Source organism: Podarcis cretensis (genome assembly GCF_951804945.1).
Source record: "Podarcis cretensis genome assembly, chromosome: 11".
NCBI classification, from domain to species: Eukaryota; Metazoa; Chordata; class Lepidosauria; order Squamata; family Lacertidae; genus Podarcis; species Podarcis cretensis.
Window position 1 is genome coordinate 11,061,017 of NC_137180.1, and position 25,211 is coordinate 11,086,227.

The 25,211-nt window shown below is 46.4% G+C and overlaps 1 long non-coding RNA gene across 1 annotated transcript; it reads right to left on the reverse strand.

Moving 5' to 3' along the window:
* Positions 1-47: 47 nt before the first annotated feature.
* LOC307226530 lies at positions 48-22,932 on the reverse strand. Its single transcript, XR_013843482.1, has 2 exons — positions 22,670-22,932; positions 48-430 (listed from the first exon to the last, which is right to left on the reverse strand). It is a non-coding gene; the product is annotated as an uncharacterized lncRNA (long non-coding RNA).
* Between the last annotated feature and the right edge of the window lie 2,279 nt (positions 22,933-25,211).

Here is a 25,211-nt window from a genome sequence, read left to right on the forward strand (position 1 = left end):
TTTAAAAAAATCCACAATCATTATTTGTGAATATAACTCATAATTCCTACTTTAAAGGACCGTAGGAAGGTAGCTTTTTATATTTTCTGTATCAAGTTCTTCAGTTGAAAGGAGAATTGGAATACAACCTACAGGCCGACTGATTTGAGATCTCCTGTGTGCAAGACTTTTAAAAGAGATAAAATAGAGAGATTTTACTTGACACTTATTAAATCAGTCTGCTAAAGTAATAATGAGATATCTGGAGGTCCCAGGACATCCTTGCTCTTTGTCTTCAATTAAAATTGGCTCTTGGGATTTGCTCTGATTTTAGAAGTGTTAAAGAGTCTGTTTGTTCTTCCTTCTCTTCCTCAGATGTTTTAAGATCCAGCTTTTAAAAGGCATGGAAATATATTTTGAAGCTGTTGCATGCAGAGTCCTAGTAATCTTACTACAAATAAAACATTTCATGGTTAGCAAATCAGTTTTGAGAATCATTATTTATAAGCTTACATGGAATTTATATATAGAACTTGTAGTTAGTGTGGATTGAGGCTGTAGTCCTTAACTGTGGAGTAATTGTGAATGAATACAGTGTGACTTTTGTTGTTGTTGTTGTTTAGTCGTTTAGACGTGTCCGACTCTTCGTGACCCCATGAACCAGAGCACGCCAGGCACTCCTGTCTTCCACTGCCTCCTGCAGTTTGGTCAAACTCATGCTGGTAGCTTCAAGAACACTGTCCAACCATCTCATGCCCTCCATCCTTCCCAGCATCAGGGTCTTTTCCAGGGAGTCTTCTCTTCTCATGAGGTGGCCAAAGTATTGGAGCCTCAGCTTCAGGATCTGTCCTTCCAGTGAGCACTCAGGGATGATTTCAGAGTAAATGCATATAAGGTTGCACTGTCAGGTATGGACAGGAATGCATGCAACAGAACGAGGGACCTTAAAGAACTGAAGTGCTCAGCTAAGGCAATATCAGTTTACAAAAGTTCCAGACAAAAAATGTATCTTATACAGGAAGGCAATAGCCATTATGATAAGGAAGAAAATATAAAGGAAGGTGTGCAGCTTCTGTTGCTGCACTCCTGGATAGTGCAAAAATAGAAGCATTTGATGCAGATAACAGCATGCCACTGTACCAGACCTAAAGGTTAAGCTATGTATATTCAGACATTTGAAAAGTTCTACGTTCCAAAGAAATGAAAAACATTTATGTGATGGAGTCTCCACAAGCAGATGCAGAGGGAAGGAGAATCACTTGAAGGTGGCGCTGTGGTCTAAACCTCTTGGACTTGCCGATCGGAAGGTTGACGGTTCGAATCCCCGCAATGGGGTGAGCTCACATTGCTCTGTCCCAGGTCCTGCCAACCTAGCCGTTTGAAAGCATGCCAGTGCAAGTAGATAAATAGGCACTGCTGTGGCAGGAAGGTAAACAGCATTTCTGTGCGCTCTGATTTCCATCACAGTGTCCCATTGCGCCAGAAGCAGTTTAGTCATGCTGGCCGCATGACCCAGAAAGTTGTCTGTGGACAGATGCCAGCTCCCTTGGCCTGAAAAGCTAGATGAGTGCCGCAACCCATAGTCACCTTTGACTGGACTTAACCATCCAGGGGTTCTTTACCTTTTGACCTTTATACATAGAACAACTGGCAGTGAACAGACTCCATCGTAACATATCAGAACATGATTGGTGTTAGAGCTTTATGCGATAAAAATGTCTTCAACGCTACTTGGCAAAGTAAAATACAGTGGTACCTTGGGTTACAGATGCTTCAGGTTACAGACACTTCAGGTTACAGACTCCGCTAACCCAGAAATAGTACCTCGGGTTAAGAACTTTGCTTCAGGATGAGAACAGAAATCATGTGGCGGCAGTGCAGCAGCAGTGGGAGACCCAATTAGCTAAAGTGGTACCTCAGGTTAAGAAGAGTTTCAGGTTAAGAATGGACCTCCATAATGAATTAAGTTCTTAACCCAAGGTACTACTGTCCAACATATAAAAGCAATTTAAAACCCTAAAAAAATAAAACAACTAATAATTCAAAATACGGTGGAACCTTGGTTGTCGAATACTTCGGAAGCCGAACAATTCGGAACCCGAACACCAACAATCCGGAAGTGAATGCTTCCATTTTCAAATGTGCCTCGTTTCTCCATTTTTCAAAAGGAATTTGCTGACTGGGAATTGCGCCTCTGTTGTCAAACGTTTCGGAAGTCCAACATAATTCCAGAATGGATTACATTCAACAACCGAGGTTCCACTGTAGATGAAATGTTCACCCACCAATGTATTCATAAGGACAGGCTCCACCCAGTCCATTAAAATATCAGCATCACCATAGGAGGCAACAGTAATTAGCCTGTGTAAATCAAAGCTTAGCCTGACACTTAAAAATTGATAAGGACGGTGCCAGGCACATCTCCCTAAGGAGAGTATTCCACACGTTTGTGTTTATGCATGTGTGGAGAGGGTATATTCCCATCTTCTGCACAGAGAAATATGTATAATGACTAAGCATGTGCTCCCTGAAAAGAGAGCACGTGTTGCGGTGGGGTCCACCGAGCCATCCCTCTGTTGCCAGGCAGGGTTGAATATGATGACCTGGGGCAATGACTGGATGGCTGAGTTGCTGCGGCAAATTGCATGTTGCAATGTGTTGGGTGGGATCGAAGGTTTTAAATACTGGGGCATTCAGCTTATTGCTTTCTCTTTCCCTGAGAGCACTGGATCGCCTGCCCGCCCGCCCGCCCTGAGTTCAGGGTGTTTTGGTTGACCTTGCTATGCCTGTCATGGGGTCATCTGCTGTTGGGGCAGGGGCCTGGTAGAAATTTTGTCCATATGGCTGATTGGCTGAGCCATTTGGTTTTTGCCTATGTAGCAAATCGTCACAACTTGTAAGGTTGCGGTTAGGCATTGGTTATAAATTGGTTGGAGGAGGGGTAAGGATAGGCTGGGCCTGCCCCTCCAGTGCTGGTGTGGAAGGGAATTCCATTAAAGGAATCCAGGGGCTTGCCACAATTTTGTCCGAATCCCTGAAATGGGGCTAGGGCTGGCAAGCTCTGGGGAGCATGTGGGTGATCAGTGAGGGCCTGTGACTCAGCTCCACTGCTCCCCAAAATTGTTTTCCCTTCACTGGCTTCTGAGGAAGTTCGGAAGTCAGTTCTGTCCCAGGCGGGGGGACAGATAGTCTTAACCAATGCCTAAGCAACCACTCACTGGTATGTATTTTAATGAAGTTGTGGCCAAAATTATGCCAAAAACCTTAAACAAAAATTATGTGTGAGTTGTGAGTTATTTGAGGGGTGGCTTGGGGACCTCGACATGCAATAAAGCTGTCTTACTCCAGCTAGACTTTGTTTATCGCATGCAAACAGGATATTGTCATTGGAAGTTTAAAAAAGCCCTGTTGTGCCCTGCACTTCTGTATCAAAGGTCCCACTAGACAGACAAACATTTTATCAGTGACTTTGGAAAAGTTGAGAGTACCATTTGTTCATGACAAAGCCTGGCCAATTCCTGTACCACACTCTGGTTTTCCTCCAAAAGAAAACCATTCTACTTGGTTATAAAGTGCCAGACAAGATTCATTTATTTGTTATTTATGCAGAGGGGAAACCACCTTTAGAAACGAGAGGGTAGAATAAATGGCATTTAAACTCAGCCAGAAGTCATGCTGAACAAATACATGGTTTTAATTCATCCCCATACACAATAGCTCACCAGTTACTGAAGCCAAGCTAACAGGTTCTTATTACCTCTGAGTGCAACAGCATACTTGCCTAGCAATGCCCTCAGCCTACATCAAACCAGCATGTCACTGGAATTGTCCTGCAAATAGTATTAAGGATTTGCGGCACATCCATTTTGAAACGAACGAACAAATGATAGGCATGCTCCTGAGGTAAACACATGAACAAGATGTCATTTCTTCCAGTTGAACTGAAGCAGCCTTCTGCCAAATCAGATGCCATATTTTCAGTACAGGAAGTTGAAAATGCACCTCATCCATTCCTTGCAACAGACCCTTAAAAGTGTCCGTCCATGCAAACCTATCTGATGGCTTGTGAACAACCTCTAGGGTGTAGTAGGACCTCTCTCAGAGCCAGTCCTATAATTTGGCAGATTGAGGTGGCTGCCTCAGGCAGCAGATGCCGGGGAACAGAGCTTGTGTGCTAAGAAGGCTGGCCTTCACTTCCTAAACTAGCCTGCAGTGGAGAACACAGTTATGGTTAAGTCCAGCCAAAGGTGACTATGGGGTTGCGGCGCTCATCTCACTTTTCAGGCCGAGGGAGGTGGCGTTTTTCCACAGACAGCTTTCCAGGTCATGTGGCCAGCAGGACTAAACCACTTCTGGTGCAATGGAACACCATGACGGAAACCAGAGTGCACAGAAACGCCATCCCACTGTCAGTGTAGAAGTACTGTCAGACCAGTTGACCTGAGCAAATGGAACGGGGAGCAATTTTGTCCTTCGACTCAGGCAGAAAAAAATAATATTGGGCTGGCCCTTGCTTTACTGGTTTGGAGACACCATTCTAATTCTTTTTCTTTAAATGAAAAATAAAAAAAGTTTCCGTGTAACCTGTTTCTAACACAATATGAATAATAAACTGGGTGATGAAAGGGGAGAGAAGCTTTAAGGTATATTAGCAATCGCTAGGTATTATGGACAATACAGTAGTGCTTTTTTTAAAAAAAAAAAAAGTTCCCATTTCTGGCTCTTCATTTCCATGTAATTTCTAGTAGTATTATGTGGCATCATTACATAGTGTATTTCCCCAGGCCCAGGTCCAAGTCACTGTCTGCCACTCACTGAGGTAGGGAAACTCATGGAAAGATGGCGTCATGTCACTTGGTGAATTACAGGGCCATTGGGCTGTCAGTTTTGGCTGCAGCTCCTTATCAACCATAATGCATTCATTTTGTGTTCATCAGCTCCAGCAAAACTCTCTGCAGAGCAATATTTGATAGGAACAACACAAAGGCGTTGAGTGGAAGAAGCTGACAAAGCGACTGGGCATCTGTTTCCTTTGCCATTTGAAAATCACACAGGGCTTTAGTGCCTTTAGTCAGCTGAGGAGAAAAACACTGATATGATTACTGTTGTCTATGCATGACTGAAAGCAATGGCATATTTCAGATGTGAACAAAGCATTGGAATGTTACTTTCTTGTTTCAATTTCACAAACTACCTATGGTTCATAAAATGTCAAATATACCCAAGACGGAACACTTTTAAAAAAAAAGTCAAGGTCACATTACCCGCAAGTAGTAGCAGCAGGGAATTTTCTCGGGACATTTGTCCTACAGAAACATCTTTGGAGCCTAGCAGCTCATTTTACATATATAAGGAGGCAAAAAAAGACCTTTTAAGAGCCCTTATGACATTTCAGGGGGAAAACCCTCTGAAATTAATAAGGGAAATATGAGTAAGATCAGAGGAGCATACAAGAAAATCCTTAAGAATAAAAAAAGCAAGTTTTGTGGGATGTCAGTGGCAAAAACTAGGGCTGGCAGTGTCTGAACAAAGGGAGGATAAATTCTGGGACCCGGTGGCTTAGGGCATGAATGAAACAAAATCAACACTAGATGCCACCATACTGGCACAACATTGGGTGAAGTACTATATAGAACTATTTGGAGAACAGGCAAGGCAACCATTGGATGCTGAGGTGACCATTGACTGGTCAAAACCACCAGAATGGCAAGCAGTAGCCCCTACAGAAATAAAATCTCTCATAGACTGGTGGGAACCCATCTTGGCTAGGCTCTTCACACAGACAAATAATACAACACAAATGCCAGAAGGTTAGAAATTAAATATCATCATGCCAATTCACAAGAAAGGGGATACGGCCTGCCCCCTCCCAAAAAAATGACTGTCCTATTCGTTTACTGGATGTTCCTTCCAAACTCTATGCTAGGCAGCTGCTTACAAAATTAAGAGATTGGCTCTGTGAAAATAACATGTTACATGAGGAACAAACTTTTTTTTTTTATTCCGGAGATCAGAAGATCTGACTTTTCACCCAAAGGAACAACTGCAAAATGTCCTCAGTTGTAGAACACAGATCACACAGATGTGCAGTGGGGTTTGGGGGGGGGGCTAGTTACGGCTTGTATAGATTATTCGAGACCAGGGGTCAGCAAACTTTTTCAGCAGGGGGCCGGTCCACTGTCCCTCAGACCTTGTGGGGGGCTGGACTATATTTTGAAGAAAAAGAAAAGAAAATAGAAGGAATTCCTATGCCTCACAAATAAACCAGAGATGCATTTTAAATAAAAGGACACATTCAACTCATGTAAAAACACGCTGATTTCTGGACCACCCACAGGCCGGATTTAGAAGGTGATTGGGCCGGACCTGCCCCCGCGCCTTAGGTTGCCTACCCATGCTCTAGACATTGCCTTCTCTATGGTCCCTCTCCCCTCTCTAGGAGTCAACTCTTTTTAGCAAGTCACTTCCTGGGCAGCATAAAGTGAAACAGCAGCGGTTAGGTGCTGCTAAATAATCCAGATATAGAACCATCCAAGGTAGAGGTAATCTGAAATGTTTCATATAGCAAAGGTCTGTGTATGGAAACATTTGTGTTCAGTGACTAATCTATCCCCAAAGCCACATGGAGCAATTTAAAGCTGCCGCCACATGTTGACAGCAGTGTATCCACTGGCCGAGTGGGAGCAATCCATGGTACAACACTAAAGTATACCACAATTTGTTTCAAAGGGAAAAACACAGTGACTAAGATCCAGAAATTCACTCCAACTGGAGCTGACTTTTGCCTATTCCAAGGGTCCTTCTGGGGTGAGCAGGAGGAGGGGAAATTGTCAAAAGTCACCTGCCCTCTTTCACCAGTGTGAAGGATCCTTCAAGTGGACCAAAAGCTTTTTCATAGATGAAATAATCCTTTATATGTTCAATTTGAATGTATGTGTAAATAAATTCATGTATCATGAAGGCACCACAATCTTCTTTTTTTTTTTTTATAAATATTTTTATTGAGCTCTTTTTCATATGACCAAAAACAAACAAACAAACAAAAAAAAACGAATACAAGGGAAAAAAAAAAAGGACAAGAAATAACAAACAAAGGTATCATATAGCAAAGTTACAAAACCACCAACACATACAACCATACAGAAAAGAGAATATATATATATATATATACACATACACACACACACACACACACACATATATATATATATATATATACACCCACCCATCCCAAAACAGTGATTGACTTCCCTTCAAAACGGCTTGAGTTATACTCCCATGTTATTTTCCTGCGGGGTATTTTTATTACCTTGTTTACACCTCTCAAACTTTATATATCGCCAACTGTGATTTTAACGTTACCTAGATTTGCTTCCATGTATATAAGGAATTTACTCCAATCGTTAATAAATTTTACATTTTTCTGATGCCTGATCTTCTGTGTCATCCTTGCTAGCTCTATATACTCAAATAACTTAGATTGCCAGTCTCTAATGGTTGGAATATTAGGGGTTTTCCAGTTTTGCGCTAGCAGTATCCTGGCAGCTACTGTTGCATATTGAAACATGGTTTGGTCCTCTTGTCTGATCTCCTTCCCCACCATCCCTAAAAGGAAGGCTTCAGGTTTTTTAGGGAAGGTGTATCTCAAAAATTTTTTTAGTTCATCATGGATGAGTCCCCAAAACCTTTTTATTTTTTCACAGGTCCACCACATATGATGGAAATCTCCTTCCTTCACCTTGCATTTCCAGCATGTTTTATCACCCGTCCTGTACATTTTACCTAATTTCACAGGGGTAAGATACCACCTGTACATCATTTTTTGTAGATTTTCTCGAAGGTCAACACATGCCGTAAATTTCATGTCCTTATTCCAGAGTTTCGCCCATCTGTCATAATCTAAGTTATAACCAAGATCTATGGCCCATTTGATCATTACCTCCTTTACCTCCTCATCCTTCGTGTCCCAGTCTAATAGTTGGTTATACATTTTAGATAGGAGTTTGGAGTTTCCTTCTATTATTTCCACCTGGAATCTGGACTTTTTCTCACTCATCCCTATTTTTTTATGTTCATTCCATAGGGAATTGATTTGGTAGAATTGTAGCCAGGTTGTTAATTTTTCTTTAAGTTCTTCATATGGTCTGAGTTTCCACCCTTTATCTGATTTTACCAGTAGATCCTCATAAGTCCATCTTTGACCCTCCATGTTAGCTTTTTTTATTGTCAAAATATCAACCGGTGATAGCCACCAGGGGGTGTCCTTTTCTAAAAGTTTCTTATTTCTATTCCATACCTCAAGTAGCGCACCTCTAATTATATGGTTATAGAATCCTTTATGGGCCCTCTCCTTATCTTGCCATAGGTACGCGTGCCAGCCAAATCTGGCGTCAAACCCCTCCAGGTCCAGCAGATCTACGTTCTTCAGGGTAATCCAATCCTTAATCCAACACAGACACGCGGCTTCATAATATAGTCTTAGGTTAGGAACAGCAAATCCTCCCCTATCGCTGCGGTCTGTGAGTAGTTTAAATTTAATTCTTGCTCTCTTGCCCTGCCAAATAAATCTGGACAGGGTTCTCTGCCAGTCTTTAAATGATGTCGTACCCCTGATCACCGGAATGTTCTGAAATAAGAACAGCAACCTTGGGAGAACATTCATTTTGATTGCGGCCATTCTACCCGACCACGAAAGTCTTAGCCTACTCCAGGTGTCCAGGTCTTTTTTAATCTCTTTCCAGGTCCTTGTATAATTATCTTCTACTAAATTTATATTTTTCGCGGAGACCCAAATGCCCAGATATTTCACCTTTTTCACCACCTTAATTCCAGTTTTTAACTCTAACAGGCTTCTTGACTCTTCAGTTAAGTTCTTTGTCAGCATTTTAGTTTTCGCTTTATTTAATTTAAAGCCGGACAGATTTCCAAACTCCTCAAGTAGTTCTAAGACTTTAGCAATACCCACTACCGGATCTCCTAGCGATATTACCAAATCGTCAGCGTAAGCTTTTAGTTTGTATTCTTTGGTTCCTAATCTGATTCCCTTTATTTCTGAGGTTTCCCTGATCTTATTTGTAATCACTTCTAATACCAAAATAAATAAGAGGGGGGATAGAGGGCATCCCTGTCTTGTACCCTTCGAGATCTGAAATGAGTTAGTTAAGTTATTATTAATAATCAATTTAGCCCTTTGTTCTAAATATATCGCTTTTATGCCTTCCAAGAAGGGCCCTTCTATACCTACCCTCTCCAGACCTTTTAGTAGAAACCTCCATGATACGTTATCGAATGCCTTTTCGGCATCAATAAAGATCAAGGCTGCGGGGATATCAATCTTAAGTTCCAAATACTCAATAATATTTATTATATGTCTCACGTTGTCCTTTAGATACCTATTAGGTAGAAAACCTGCTTGGTCTTTATGGATAGATTTCGATAAATATTTTTTGAGCCTATTTGCCATTATTTCTGCGAAGATCTTATAGTCATTATTGAGTAGTGATATCGGTCTGTAATTTCTTATGTCCAGCTTATCAGGTTCTGATTTGGGGATTAACGTGATGTGTGCCTCTTTCCAAGAGTCGGGCACCGAGCCTCCTTGTAGAATATTATTCATTACATTACCAAGGACCGGGGCCAGATATTCTTCTAGAACTTTGTAATACTTTTGGGATAGCCCATCTGGACCTGGTGCCTTTCCTGGTTTCATCCTCTTAATTACTTCCTTGATCTCCTCAACCGTTATTTGTTTGTTTAAATAAATTTTCTCTTCATCCGTCAGTTGCTCTCCTCTGTTCTTTTCCAAGTACTTATCTATCTCTTCCGTGCCTTCATCTTCCTTTTTATACAAATTTTCGTAAAATTGAAGAAATTTTTCCTCTATTTTACCGGGGTCCTCAATTATTTGTTCTTCTACTTTAATTTTATTAATCACATTCTGTTTTTTCCTTTTTCTAAGTTGCCACGCCAGTAGCCGTCCCGTTTTGTTCGCAGATTCAAAATATTTTTGTTTCATTGATCTAATTCTCCATTCAACCTCTTGACTTATTAATATCGAATACTGCGTCTGCAGCATTTTAGAGGTTTGTTTAATCCTTTCATCTTTAGGGTTTACTATTAGTTTTTTCTCACATTCTCTTAATTGTTTAACTATTTCTTCCTTCTTTGATTCTCTTATTTTCTTTCTATAATTATTTTGCTGAATAAAAAATCCTCTTAGGACCGCCTTACTGGCGTCCCAAACTATATCAATTTTTGTTTCTTTATTCAAATTCATATCAAAATACTCTTTAAGAGTAGTCTTAGCCTTTTCAGTTATCTCCTCGTTTTCGAGTAAATATTCGTTCAGTCTCCATCTATATGGGCCAGCTGATTTGCATTTTATTTCCAACACTATTGGGTTATGGTCAGAAAGGGTTCTGGGTTGTATTTCACATTTCCTTGCTCTTGTCGATAACTCACTTGAAACCCATATCTGATCGATTCTGCCCCAACTCTGATGCGGTTCTGAAAAGTATGTAAATTGTTTCATTATTGGGTTTTTGTACCTCCAAATGTCTATTAAGTCCAAGTTTTCTTGGAGGTTGTTAAATGATTTTGGGAGTTTCCCTTGATTCGATTTCCTTTTTTTCCCATTTCTATCTAGTTCTGGTGATGGTACTCCATTCAAATCTCCAAGCAGAATTAATTTGTGATTTTCTAGTTCTAATAACATCTGCTCCAATTTTTTAAAAAACTCTGCTTTCTTTGTATTGGGTGCATAGACAGTTACCACATTAAATTTTTCCCCTTGATAGTTGTCAGGGACTCAGCGGGAGCGCAGGGAGGAGAGGAGATGGAAAGCGAGGGGGAGCAATCCGAGGGCAGCGTAGGAGAATATGACAGCAGCTCGATAGATTCCATGAGCCTCTCCAGCGAATCGGAAGATTCACAGAAAGGGGCGCCGATGGGCAGGACAAGGGGCGACCCAAGGGGGACACCCCAGAAGCAAGGGGCCAGCGGGGACTCCCAGAGCAGCAGTTGCAAATCAGGACCAGCTTCCCCACCAGAGCGTAGTGGGGGGGAGGAGTTCCAGGTGTCAGAGCCCACACATGCACCACCAGCGAGAGAAGATGAGTCAGGGTGGACCACGCCTCCATCAGAGAGCGAGTTAACGGTTAAGAGGAAAGTTGCAGGCTGGGCGCGCGCGCCAAGTTCAAAGGTACAGGCGAGCGGCACAGAAGGTAGCCCGGATAGGGAACCAGGTCCTAAAGCCCGCCGGAAGGGGGGGCAAGAATCGTCAGGGTCAGCGTCAGAGGAGTCCAGGAAGGATGAGACCCTAGCGGGCAGGAGGACCCAGAGGAGAAAGGAATTTAGGAAGAGGTGGAGCAAAGCGAGAGCCTTAAACTGGTGTGGAGGGGGAGGAGACTCAGACAGGACTTCGCCGGTCTAAGGTCGGGACGTAGAGCTGCACGCTGCGGCTTTAAAATGGAGACTGAATCTCAATAAAGACTTTTGTACATAACTACAGCCTAGCGTTGGTCCTCTGTGAGCTGGGACCTGGAGGCAGCTCTGACAGTAAGTCCTGTCTCAAATTTCAAAGAACCTCGCAACGTGAGAGGACGCAGCGAGGGGCGAAGATTGGTGCTTCGCGAGCTCACAAAAGCAGCACAAGATGACTACAGAAGAACGACTGGCAGCTTTGCAAGAAGCAGTGGTACAACTTAACGCAGAAATACGAGCGGCAAGGAGGAGAGAAGAGGAATCAGATGCTGTCTGCAAGGATCTGCAAAACAGGTTGGAAATGTTGACTAAACAGGGGCCACCGGCAGCCAAATCCGAAGGGATCGGGCTCGGGAAGAGAGGGGGGAGCCTGGTGTCGCATTTCGATGGGAGTCTGCAGCAATATCCTAACTTCAGAGCAGACGTAGTTTTTGCGCTAAAGTTGCTGGAGAAGGACTTTAGAGATGAGCAGGAGAAAGTAGGCTTCATACTAACGCATCTCCATGGAGAAGCTAAAGCGTGGTTGCGCAATCTGTGGAGAGATAATGATCCAGCCCTCCAAAACGCAAAAGCCTTCATTAAGGCGATGGACGCTTGTTTTTTATCAGAGATAGATGTGGATGTCGCTAGAAGAGAGATTCACGGTCTGAAACAAGGCAGAGCCACTGTAAGGCAATATCATTCCCGCTTTTTTGCATTGGTCAACGCGCTGGGATGGGAAAAGGACTCAGCGTCCGTCAGGGACCTGTTCTGGGAGGGGCTCAACGGGGCTGTGAAAGACGAAATCGCAAGGGGGGAGAGGCCAAGGAGCACTCAAGAAGTGGTCCAGAAGGCGCTGACGATTGGGGTGCGGCTGGAAGAACGTCCCTGGAGCAAAGATGAAGGGCGTTGGGGACGCACGCCAGCAAGGGCACCTCCTTTCTTCCCCAGAGACTCAGCGCGCGCTCAATCCACGCCTCCACTGGGAGGGGGAGAGGAGCCGATGGAGATAGGTGGTGCCAAGGCTCAGTCAGCGACCAGAGCCCTCACACCAGGAGCAGCCAAGGTGAAGCCTCCTAGAGGGAACAGGAAGTGTTACATCTGCGAAAGTGCTCAGCATATGGCAAAAGAGTGCCCCCAGAGGCTCCACAAGCACAATGCAGCCTCAGCAACAGTAACAGAAGCAGTTCAGCAGAAAGAACCGCAGCAGGGAAACGACGAAGTCTGGCTGGAAGCAGAGCCGCTGGGGCCCAGCCAGACGAATCAGTAAAGCAGTCCCCAGGAATCTTACAGCCCACAGACCCCCTCCCGCCCAAACCAGTGGTGCAGCTCACCGCAACACTCCAGCTTCCCAATGGGCTCACCATGGAAGTGCCTATTACCATTGACTCTGGTAGCAATGCAGACTTTATGGGGGTGGATTTCATCAAGCAACATAGCATAGCGCTCCTGCCTGCCACGATGCCCCTGAAAGTAGTGACAGTCGATGGAAGAGAATTGCTGGGGGGACAGGTGGTACAGCAAACGCCGCCAATGGTGATGCGCATTGGAAATCACCGCGAAGTCATCAGCTTCAACGTCACCCAACTGTCAGACACGCCCATAGTGTTGGGCATGAGCTGGTTGGACAGGCACAGCCCGGCATTGGCATGGTACCAGCGTAAATTGACCTTCTGCTCCTCCTACTGCTCAGAACATTGCATCATGACTAACCAGGAGGACGAGGGGCAAGAGGATGACCCACAGCTACAACTGGGCATGCTGCAAGCGGTACCCGACAAGTACAAGGCGTTTTTGGAGGTCTTCTGCGAGAAGGAAGCAGACAAGCTGCCTCCCCACAGACCCTACGACTGCAAGATTGACCTCCTGCCGGGGGCAACGCTGCCGACCGGAAAACTGTACTCCATGTCTGAAGACGAACTGCAAGAGCTCAGGGAGTTCATAGATCACAATTTGAAGCGGGGATTCATCCGAGAATCCAAAGCAGTGGGGGGCAGTCCTGTGTTCTTTGTGAAGAAGAAGGACACGCCCCAGAAGAGGCTTGTAGTTGATTTCAGAATTTTAAATTCGAAAACCAAGCCCACGGCTTTCCCGATGCCCAAGATCGACGACTTGCTCGCGACGGTGAGGAAGGGACGCATCTTCACCAAGCTGGATCTACGAGGGGCGTACAATCTTATACGCATGCGGGAGGGCGACGAGTGGAAGACGGCCATGTTCACGCCCTTGGGCACCTATGAGTATAGGGTTATGCCCTTCGGTTTACAAAATGGCTCCCACTGCTTCCAAGCATTCATGCATCACGTGTTAGCGGGGCTCCTCTACAAGAAGTGTGTCTGCTTCCTGGACGACATTCTGATCTTCTCGGAATCGCAGGAGGCTCACGAGGGAGATGTCAAGGAAGTCCTGCAAAGACTACGGGAGCACAGGCTTTACGCCAAGCTGGAGAAATGCCAGTTCGACATGACGGAGGTGGATTTCCTGGGCTACAAGCTGTCCGACAAGGGAATCGCCATGGACAGTGCCAAGGTACGATCAGTACTGGACTGGAAGAGCCCGCGCAATCGGAAGGAGGTCCAGAGGTTTGTCGGCTTTGCTAACTTTTATCGCAAGTTCATCAAGGGTTTCGCTATGCAGACGGCGGCCATCACGGACACCCTCAGCTCCAAGAAGAAGAAGTTCATCTGGACGGAGCAGGCGGAGCAGTCCTTTCAGAAACTCAAGCGTCTTTTTGCTTCCGAGGAACAACTGCTGCATGTGAACCCCAGCAAGCCCATGAGGGTGGAGACGGATGCCTCCGACAGAGCCGTGGGGGCAGTCCTGTTGCAGCGAGACCCGCAAGGGGATTGGAGGCCGTGTGCTTTCTACTCCAGGAAACTCAGCAAGTCGGAGCAGAACTACACCATCTGGGACAGAGAGTTGCTGGCCATTCATGCAGCATTCAAGGCGTGGCGGCACTTCCTCATCGGAGCCAAACACACGGTGCAAGTTCGCACGGACCATAAGAACCTGGAGTACTGGCGCACGGCGCGGTTCCTGAACCAGAGACACATCCGCTGGGCGGAGTTCTTTGCGGATTTCGACTTCAGGATAGAATATATCCCCGGAGACAACAACGTCATGGCTGATGCGCTATCCAGGAAGCCGCAGTATCTGGAGGAAGCAGCACCGGTAGCGGCCAAACACATTTTCGCACCCAAGGCGTGGGCATGCGCTTCTGCCACAGTAGACCTGGAAGCGATACGGCGCGAGCTGCTAACAGATTCCTTCGCGCGCTCCAAGATGGAGGAGGTGCGCAGCGGCACGGCAAAGGACGACGAGTTCCAGATACGCGACGGACTGCTCCTCCGCAAGGGGGCCATCTACGTACCGGGAGATGAACTCCGCGCGACAGTACTGCAACAGCTACACGACGCACCCAGCGCCGGACATTTCGGCAAGGAAAAGACAGTGGAATTAGTAGCCAGAGACTTTTGGTGGCCCAAGATGCGGGGAGAAGTCGCGGATTACGTTACGAGGTGCGACACCTGCCAAAGGGCCAAGCCAGTACACAGACCGCCGGCGGGACTGTTAGAACCGCTACAGACCCCGTCCGAACCGTGGGAGAGGGTAGCCTTGGACTTTGTCACTGACCTGCCCAGCTCGAGGGGCAAAACAGCAGTACTCGTGGTAGTCGACATGTTCACCAAGATGGCGCACTTCATTCCTTGCGCGAAGGTGGCCACAGCGGAACAGACAGCCAAGCTGTTCATAGACCACGTGTTCAAGGTGCACGGCCTGCCACGGTCTATCCTGTCCGACAGGGGGCGCCAGTTCATCTCGAGTTTCTGGCGGAAGCTGATGGGAATCCTGAACGTCAAGGTCAACCTAGCGTCGGCAAGACACCCGCAGACCAACGGACAAGCGGAGAGGGTCAACGCCGTCATGCAGCAGTACCTGAGATGTTACGCCAACCAGCAGCCCTCGACCTGGGTGGACTATCTGCCCCTGGCCGAGTTTGCCTACAACAACACACAACACGTGTCCACGGGGGTGACACCGTTTTTTGCCAACCACGGGCGACATCCCAGGACCTTCCCGGGCTTAGAGAAAGAGGGGGAGGGGGAGCCACAGGGAGCAGAGGCATTGGCAGAGGAGTTACAGGAGGTCCATGAACAGCTCCGTAGACAGTTAGACCTAGCAAAACACGTATACAAGATGCAAGCAGACAAACACAGAAGAGTGGGGGAGGACATACGGGTAGGGGACTGGGTCTGGTTAGCGGCCCAGGCAGTGCCGGCCAGATCCTTAGCTAAGAAGAAGCTAGGACACAAGCAGTTGGGCCCTTACCTAGTCGAGGCACAGATCAACCCAGTGGCTTTCCGTTTGACACTACCGGAGGGTTCCAGAATGCACCCGGTCTTTCATAGATCGGTGCTAACGCCCTACAAGGCACCTCACAGGTTTCAGGAGCCAGGAACAGCTCCCAGTCCGCTTAGAGATGCACCCATGACAGGGGGGTCGCCGAGGGCGGGGCCACTCAACGAGGTGACGGAGATTTTGGACTCGAGATGGGGGGAAGAGGGCGTCAAATATCTCATCGCAAGGGAAGGTGCCCCGGCCAGCGCCAACAGCTGGGTGCCGTACTATGCGGTGGAGGAGCACTACCTCAAAGACGAGTTCCACGCACTCTTCCCACACAGGCCCATGCCGGAGGATTATTTTGATGAATATCTTTTCACCCCCACACTCTCAGCCAGTACGTTTCAGGGGTTCTCCTCGGCTGAGGAGACGGTTCCAGAGACTACCTCGCCGGAGGGGTCGGTCTCAGACTTGGGTGCGGAGCGCTCTTATTGGTGGGACACTCAACCCGAGGAGGAGTGGCGCAGGAGACTGCTCAGAGGGCCCTGGCACGCAGACTACCCAGAGGAAATGGGGGAACAAGGGGGCATGGACGGGTTGGGGGAGGATCCTGGTTTCGAGCACGCCGGCAACGAGATGGAAGCGGAGGAGAGCGACGTCGATGTACCCGTCACGGACTGGCAACATGCCAGGGGGGAAGACCGGTATCCGGCAGGCACCCCCATAGCATTGGAGCACCCGGAACCCACGCCAGAAGAGGGGGAGGGGGGAAGGGGGGGCTTCGAGGGGGGGATGGATGTCAGGGACTCAGCGGGAGCGCAGGGAGGAGAGGAGATGGAAAGCGAGGGGGAGCAATCCGAGGGCAGCGTAGGAGAATATGACAGCAGCTCGATAGATTCCATGAGCCTCTCCAGCGAATCGGAAGATTCACAGAAAGGGGCGCCGATGGGCAGGACAAGGGGCGACCCAAGGGGGACACCCCAGAAGCAAGGGGCCAGCGGGGACTCCCAGAGCAGCAGTTGCAAATCAGGACCAGCTTCCCCACCAGAGCGTAGTGGGGGGGAGGAGTTCCAGGTGTCAGAGCCCACACATGCACCACCAGCGAGAGAAGATGAGTCAGGGTGGACCACGCCTCCATCAGAGAGCGAGTTAACGGTTAAGAGGAAAGTTGCAGGCTGGGCGCGCGCGCCAAGTTCAAAGGTACAGGCGAGCGGCACAGAAGGTAGCCCGGATAGGGAACCAGGTCCTAAAGCCCGCCGGAAGGAGGGGCAAGAATCGTCAGGGTCAGCGTCAGAGGAGTCCAGGAAGGATGAGACCCTAGCGGGCAGGAGGACCCAGAGGAGAAAGGAATTTAGGAAGAGGTGGAGCAAAGCGAGAGCCTTAAACTGGTGTGGAGGGGGAGGAGACTCAGACAGGACTTCGCCGGTCTAAGGTCGGGACGTAGAGCTGCACGCTGCGGCTTTAAAATGGAGACTGAATCTCAATAAAGACTTTTGTACATAACTACAGCCTAGCGTTGGTCCTCTGTGAGCTGGGACCTGGAGGCAGCTCTGACAATAGTTAATTTGAACTCCCAAGATTCTTCCTTCGGAGTCTTTGCAAATCAGTACTGGTTCCCATTTTTCTTTAATATAAATTACCAACCCTCTTTTTTTTCCTACATCCGAGTTAATAAACTCCACTCCCAACCTTTTATTTATCAATATATGTTTGTGTTTTTGGGCTACGTGTGTCTCTTGCCAGCAAATCACATCATAGTTTTTATTCCTCACGATTTTTTCTAGTTTATTCCTTTTTGATTTTTCGTTCAAGCCGTTCACATTCCAGGTCAAAAGGTTCAGAGACATTCCTAACTATTTAGACTCTTTATTCACTCAGGGTTTTTAAACTTATGTTTTGGGGCTTCCGCTCCCAATATAGTCCTCCTCTTCTGCTTCCTCACCTCCCGCTGCACCCTCTTCCTCTTCTATTTCTTCTTCTCCAATTTCTCCTTCTTCCTGTCCCCCCCTCCTATCTTTCTTTTTCTTTTTCTCGTTTCTGGATCCTTCTCTGTCTTTTATCCTCTCCTCCCCCTTCCCGAACTCCCTCTCATACCTTCTTAGAAATTTTTCCACCTCTTGGATATCTGTCAGTTTAAATTTTTTGTCTTTAAAGAAAAAGGAGATCCCCTCAGGGAACTCCCATCTATATTGTATACCATTTCTCCTCAGGGCACCAACTATCTGTCCATACCTTTCCCTTTTACGCAAAAGCCTGAGTGGGATCACTTTAAGAACAATAATTGGTTTACCACCAATTATTAATTTTTTATGATAACTGGTTTTTAGTATTAAGTTCTTCATCTCAATTGAGTTTAAAATTACTAGACAGTCCTCAAGAGGTTTCTTTAACCTGTTTTGTTGAGATCTCAGTCTTATTCTAAAAGCATTCTCCACCGTACAGGCCACCTCTTCCTCTTTCAAACCCAACCACTTAGCCAACTCCTCAATCATTTTCTCTTTTATGTTCCCTTTCATTTCCTCTCCTATTCCTCTGAATTTTAATTGAAGATGTTTCTGTCGCATTTCTGTCATCGCTAAATTATCCCATATTTGCTCCTGCATTTTATTCACTTCTCTCACCTCTTCCTTTATCTTTTCTGTCTCTTTTTTCTGCTCTCTCAGCTCTTTTTGAATTTTTTTATTAGTTTCCTCATATATTTTTGACTTGATAGACAATTCTTTAATTTTAGTGGAGAGTTCTCCTACTGCTCCTTCTATCTTTCTATCTATGAGCTCTTGCATTTCTCCTAGTTTACTTTCTATGTGGGTTTCATTCTGTTTAAACTCCTCCTTAATCTTTAGCCAAAGGACGTCTAGGTCTTTAATTTCCTCCTGTCGGGATAACTTTCTTTCATTTGGGGTTGCCCCCCCTTTTTTTCCATCTTTTCCCCACATTGTATCCCAGTTTTCCGCGTTCTGTAACTTATAACCAAACTCTCCCTTAAAGGGCTCACAATCTTTGAACGCGTCCAAATAGTATAAATACTAGGGGCTTCAACTCCTTACAGAGTATTTAGCCAAAAATGGGCTATCCCTTAGGGTATTTTACCAATATTATTTAATCAGTCCAACTTCACTCTGTGTTCTTCAGCCACTTGGAGGCCTAATCCAACCCCGAGAGGTAAGCCTTGCAGTCTGCAAAGAGGGCTTTTTCAGAATTTTTCAGAGTTTCAGAGTTTCAAAATTTTAGAGTTTCAAAGTTTTAAAATTCAAAATTCGAAATTATTGTAGAGTTGCAGAGTTGACCAGCACAATTATTAACAATAAGCAGTAAGGGAGGAGAGGGGAGGGAGAGGGGGAGGGGAGGGAGGAGGGGGGAGGAAAAGATCGCTCTTAGTTATTAGAGGCACAAATCATAATGATAAGTCCGGTGTTCAAGTTTGCCTCAGACTTTTCCCCTCATTAACAACCCCTCATTGAAGAGGTTGCAGCATTCATCAAAATTCCCCAAAACAGTTATTAACAAATCATATAGCTTAATAGGATAATAGAGGGGAGGAGGGGGAAGTGGGGCCTCAAGAGGGAGATAAAGAAGAGAAGAGAAAAAAAAAAAGAAAAAAGAAAAACTTGCAGTGTCTTGCAGCTTTCACAGTTTCCTAGTCCCTTATATTTTGCTTCTCAAGACGTCTGCAGTTGTAAGTCCACCTCCGTATGCCTCCGTCTGTTACCTTCTCTTTTGTCTTTTCACTCTATCTGCGTCACTCTTCTTCTCAGGCTTTCCCCATTTGCAGTCACTTTCACTACCCTCCCCGATTGCAGAGTTCCGATTGAAGTTTGTAACTGTATCTCTCCCCGGGGAGGTAAAGTACGCAGCAAGGAGATAAAGTAAAAGTAAAATTCAAGCAGGCAACCTCCTCGTTACTTTGTAGTTAATGGTTAGTTGCTAGTTTACTCAGGCAGAAGAGCCTTGGTGGTCCGTACTCACTCAGTCAGGCAATGATCCGGAAGACTGAATCCGTGCTTCCTTCTTTGTACGCCTGAGATTCCGTGACCCGCGCCATTTTTCTACTCTTAGCCGGATGAATTCCTCAGCGTAATCTTTATACATCCACGGCTCTCCTCGCTTAAATTCCAAATTTTGTTATCAATCTGACACCCCACACGTAGAAGAATCCGTTCTTATCTTGTGGAGGTTCGTCGCTTTCTCCTCGGCTGAAGCTAGAGGCATCTCAGCACGGAGTCGGTGTTTTCCCTTTCTTGCGCTCGCAGCCCCGTCCCGAGTCTCTTCCGAGAAAAAGGCTCGAAGACCACAAGCTGCTCCCACGCTGCCGGGAAACCTATCCCCCAGGGTCTCCCCCCTGGGATTTGGGGGGGGGTGCAGTGCCCTTGCAACACCCCCAAGCCTCCGCAATGATCAGAAAGCCCTTAGAGTGACTTTCTGCGCTTCTTCACCGATCGCGACCCAAACCGGAAGTCCGAAGGCACCACAATCTTCAGTGACCTTCATTTCAAGGAAACCAAACCCAGAGGTAAGTGCTGGAAACTGTGGAGTCTCACACACCTTGAAGACTTACTTCGCCAAACCTTTATTTGGTATTACAAATATAGGCTATCATAAAACATATATTTTGTTGCACAGATGTACCCGATATCTGATTACAGCCTCCTTACTAGACTTGTATAGTCGATCAAGATAACTTGGGTGAAAAAACTTCCTCCCGTGTAGTTTGATTGTCAATATGAACGATTTCTCCGCATTTACCATATTTTTCGTCCTATAGGGCGCACTAGCCCATAGGACGCACCTCGTGTGTTTTTTTTGGGGGGGTGAATTTAAAAAAAATATTCCCCCCCCAGCCGCGGCTGCCGCCCCAAGCCTCGCGCGCCCAGCGGGACCTCCCGCCGAGCACGCAAGGCTTGCACACACCCGCCCAAAGCACGGGGCGCCCTCCGGAGGGCACCCTGTGCTTCGGGCTGCAGGCTGCTGCCCGCACGCCTTGTGAGCCCGCGGGAACTCCCACCGGGCTTGCAAGGCTTGCGGATAGCTTGCTGAAGCCTGGAGAGTGAGAGGGGTCAGTGCGCACCGATGCCTCTCGCTCTCCAGGCTTCAGCGAAAGCCTGCATTCGCCCCATAGGACGCACACACATTTCCCCTTCATTTTTGGAGGGGAAAAAGTGCGTCCTATGGGGCGACAAATACGGTAAGTAATAATAACCCTAAAGCATAATTCTAAAAATGTAATTGCAAAATGTTTTTAAACTATAAGCTGCTTAAATAATGTCCTTTATTTAACTATATAAACACATGCCATTACAGCTGTACCAAAACAAATTAACACACAGCAGCAGCTTCCACTCATTATATGAAATTATTCTTGATTAACCAAAAGACGCAAACCACTTGGAAAAGCCTGCTTCTTACATGGTAACCTGCCCAGTACTAAAAGCTCTGTGAGTGGCAGATCATTTGTCTAATGCATTTTCTCAAATTTATATTGATTTCTCTGTTTTTAATTGAATCAGCTTCAGCGGGAATCTGCAAGTGTGTGTCAGAGCCAGCAGGATGCCAACGTTATGCAAAAAACGCTACAAGCTCTTTTGAATAACAAAGCTCATTCAAAAAGAAAAACAACAAACCAAATTTCTTTGGGAAATACAGAACTTAAGGTTTTCACCGGGATATGATCATGAATAGTGGCATACTTGGAGTCACAACAGTTTGTTAGAGTTCTCCTTTTCTCTCCTCAGATCCTCCGAGAGAATAAAAATCAGCTGCAACTAACAGATCAGAATGCCTCTATCTGTTTTAGCTCATTCAGGCATGCTAAACTACCATGGTAGTCCCTGTGGGGAATGCAAAGCAGAAACTAGACACTGATTGACATCAAAAGTTATTCAACAGTAAGTCATTTCCACGGATGCGCAGTATGCTTTTAAAAAATAAAAATACAAAAGAGAAACGGTTCTCTATTCCCTCTTACAATTTTTTTCTTTCTTTCTATTTTATAAGCATTTTCAGTGGTGCTGAAAATGTCTCCACTTTCTTACAATTTTGGGGCAACCCCCCATTTTTGGGGAAGTATGACTAGTCATAGCATTGCCCTCTCTTCTTGCTGTCCTTGCCCACAGCGATTCTATTATGTACCCATATCTGATTAATTGTGCAGGACAACAGTAGCAAACTTGGGTGCCTTTCAGATTTTTCAGACAACATTTCTCCTCTCTTCTGACCATTGACAATGCTGGCTCAGGTTGATGGGAATTCTTTCGCCTTCCCCTGGAAGGTCTTATCCTACTCACTACCTATTGATGAGCTGGAGTCACCCATGTGACCAATCCAGGAAGGAGAAAGAAGCCAGGCACCAGAAGGGAAGATATGTGCAAAAAGCAGCAGCAAATAATGGAAATTATGACTGCCTCTCTAAAAGGAAGATAGGAGAAATATTTATACCTCCTTGTTGTAATCATCATTTTCAAGTTAAGCATTAGAAGTGAATATTTGGTACAGTCCTTATCCTTATGTTGACTTAAAATACACTAGTGGCCAAAATTGTGAAAACCTTTTGGGAAAAGTGTATTTCTGAGGCTCATAACTCCCCCCTTTTTTGAGTAATTATATATCAATGGAAAGATAATTTAATGAAGAATGTAATGCAATAAGTGAACAATCAAACCTCAGAAAGACACTTGCCCCGAAAGGTTTCACACAATTTTGGCTACTAATTGGAAATTTCAGATGTGAAGAGCAACAGTCAGGTACGGAAACAGACCAAATAAGTCTAAAGGACAAGGTCATGGGGCACCCTAAGTTATACACAATACTGTCACAGTACCATGCTGAGCAGCAACGAGCAAGCTCAGGGGAGTGAGAGGCCAGCCAACCAACAGAGTCTATGGGGTGCACTTACCTGTAGGCAGAGTCTGGATCCAAAGTCAGGTCCAGTCCTAGGATCAGGCAACAGCTAATCATGCGGTCAGACACTCCAGGGGTCAGGGAATCTGATGATCAAAGGTCAAGAGGATCAAGAAACAGCAATACTGGGCCACGAACAACACCTGCTGTTTCCAGCATCTGACTGAAGCCAGCTGGTTCTCATCAGTGCCTTCTCTTCAGAGTCCTTGAAGGCTGATCAGCTGCAGGTGGAGCCCCTCTGCCTTTTTCCCCTTCAGGCTGCTGACTCCTGGCTCATGACAAGTACTCTTTATGACATCATGCGCTGACCATTGAAATCACAATTGCTTGAGTGGGTCAGAGAGGTGTGCATAGGATTACATGCAATGGAGTTTTCCTGCCTTCTCCTTCCCACTGTGGACCGCTGTGTCACCTCAAAAGCTAACATTGAGGTTCCACACACCACAAATGGGGGACCAGGAACTCTGGCAGAAGGGTCCATGCAGCTTATTCCTTCTGTCACTGACAGCTGGGCCAAACTCGGCTAAATAAAAAATCAAACCACCATGCCTTGCCAATATCCCTTTATCCTTGTCTTTGACTATGTCATTTCCATCGGGCCTCTTTGATCCTCATTTGCGTGGACAGGCGGAGTCCCCAGATCCCGAGTGGTCCCCCCCGTCATGTGGAATAACGACTCTGGACAACGTGCTATGGGATTAAATTGGCCACAACTTTATTAAATTTCAAATGTGGGTAGACCTTGGCTCAGGCATTGGGCGTTCTCCCTCCCTAGTCCCCAGCCGGGGACCTAGGGAGCATCAGGGTTATCCAGTGTGTGTGTGGGGGGGATGGGCCGGCTCTGGAGAACATATGTTCAAGCAGAGATAGCCGCCCCCGTTACGCCGCCGCAGGGGAGAGCAATGACGACCTTTCGGCGTACGGCCAAAGCCTCCCTTCAAAAACCCCTTTAACGGGGAACCCTGGTATCGCCGCCGCAAAGAGGAAGATGGACTAAAGGATTCCGCCCAAGGCCTGATACCGCCAAAGTTGTGACGTTTTGCTACGGGAAAGGCGAAACCTGCCAATGCAGGGAAATTCCTTTCCGGCCCTTTAACAGCGACCTTATCGTAGCAGCGCCCGCATACCTGTGGAGAGGCTGACCTGCAAAACCTATGAAGAAAAGTTAACCTGCAAAAGAAGACATTAACTGAGGGTGGGTAGGGTGGGAGAAGCTCTGGAGCCAAGTGAGGATTAACAAGTAAGATCCACCCTCTATTGTGTGGGCAGGTAATCCCTCCCCTTACCTGGCCTGGTTTCCCTGGCAACGCTTCCCCCAGGTGGGATTGGACAACTCACTGGGGTAGGCGGGGACCTCCAGGTATCCCACCTGAGGGAAGGCAAAGCCTATGCTGATGGGGCCACTCCAGATCCAGGGCTGCACGCGTCCACGCAAAAGGCGCCCCCCGTTTTAAGTGGGGAGCGGTCATTACCTGTGCTGAAACCCGATTTAACCCTTCCTCTCTGGGTTCTGTTTTTCATGTCCTTTGGTGTGGGATGTGGGACTACAGCTGGCAGGAGACTGAAATCAGCTGAAATCCCATACCTGTTTGTGTAAGCAAAGGTACCTTGCCAGCACACCAGGAAGAAGAATCAAGGCAACCAGATGTGGATAAATAGGTTCTCTTTATTAAATATGACAACTTGAGGATCTGCAAAACAAATGAACTAGTCAGATTCAACCAATGTAACCAAATCAATTTAAGTCTGGGCAGGTGTTCATTGATATATGGGGGTAATTTCTATTCTCAGCACCTGGACAAGTTAACAGCCTCACCCTGTGTGCATGCAGCAAAGTTTCCTGAGATTTCTCTCTCCCTGCTGCACGGACCTTGGATGTTAAAGCCTAGCAGGCACACTGTGGCGCCATTGATCAATGTTCACCCCGATGTGTCCATCAGGCCAAAGGGCACCCCTAGCACCAGCAGGCCATGCCTGGCAACAGTGACTAAGGGATGCCCACAAACCACCCAAAAGCTAAAGATAAAGGACTCCTGGATGATTAAGTCCAGTCAAAGGTGACTATGGGGTCGTGGCACTCATCTTGCTTTCAAACCAAGGGAGCCGGAGTTTTCCCGCAGACAGCTTTCTGGGTCATGTGGCCAGCATAACTAAACTGCGTCTGGCACAATGGGACACTGACAGAAACCTGAGCGTACAGAAACACCATTTACCTTCCCACCGCAGCGGTACCTATTTATCTACTTGCACTGGCGTACTTTCAAACTGCTAAGTTGACAGAAGCTGGGACAGAGCAACAGGAGCTCACCCCATTGCAGGGATTCGAGCTGCCAGCCTTCTGATCAGTAAGCCCAAGAGGCTCAGTGGCTTAGACCACAGCGCCACCTTCCCACAAACCCAACACTGCCTCAGGTAAGTGCTCCATTATTTTTGAAAATCACCTGGCATGAAGTGGGGGCTCTGGTTGGTGGGAGGTGGAAATCAGTTGAAATCATATCTGTTTGTGTAAGCAAAGGTACCTTCTACTTGGAGAAGGG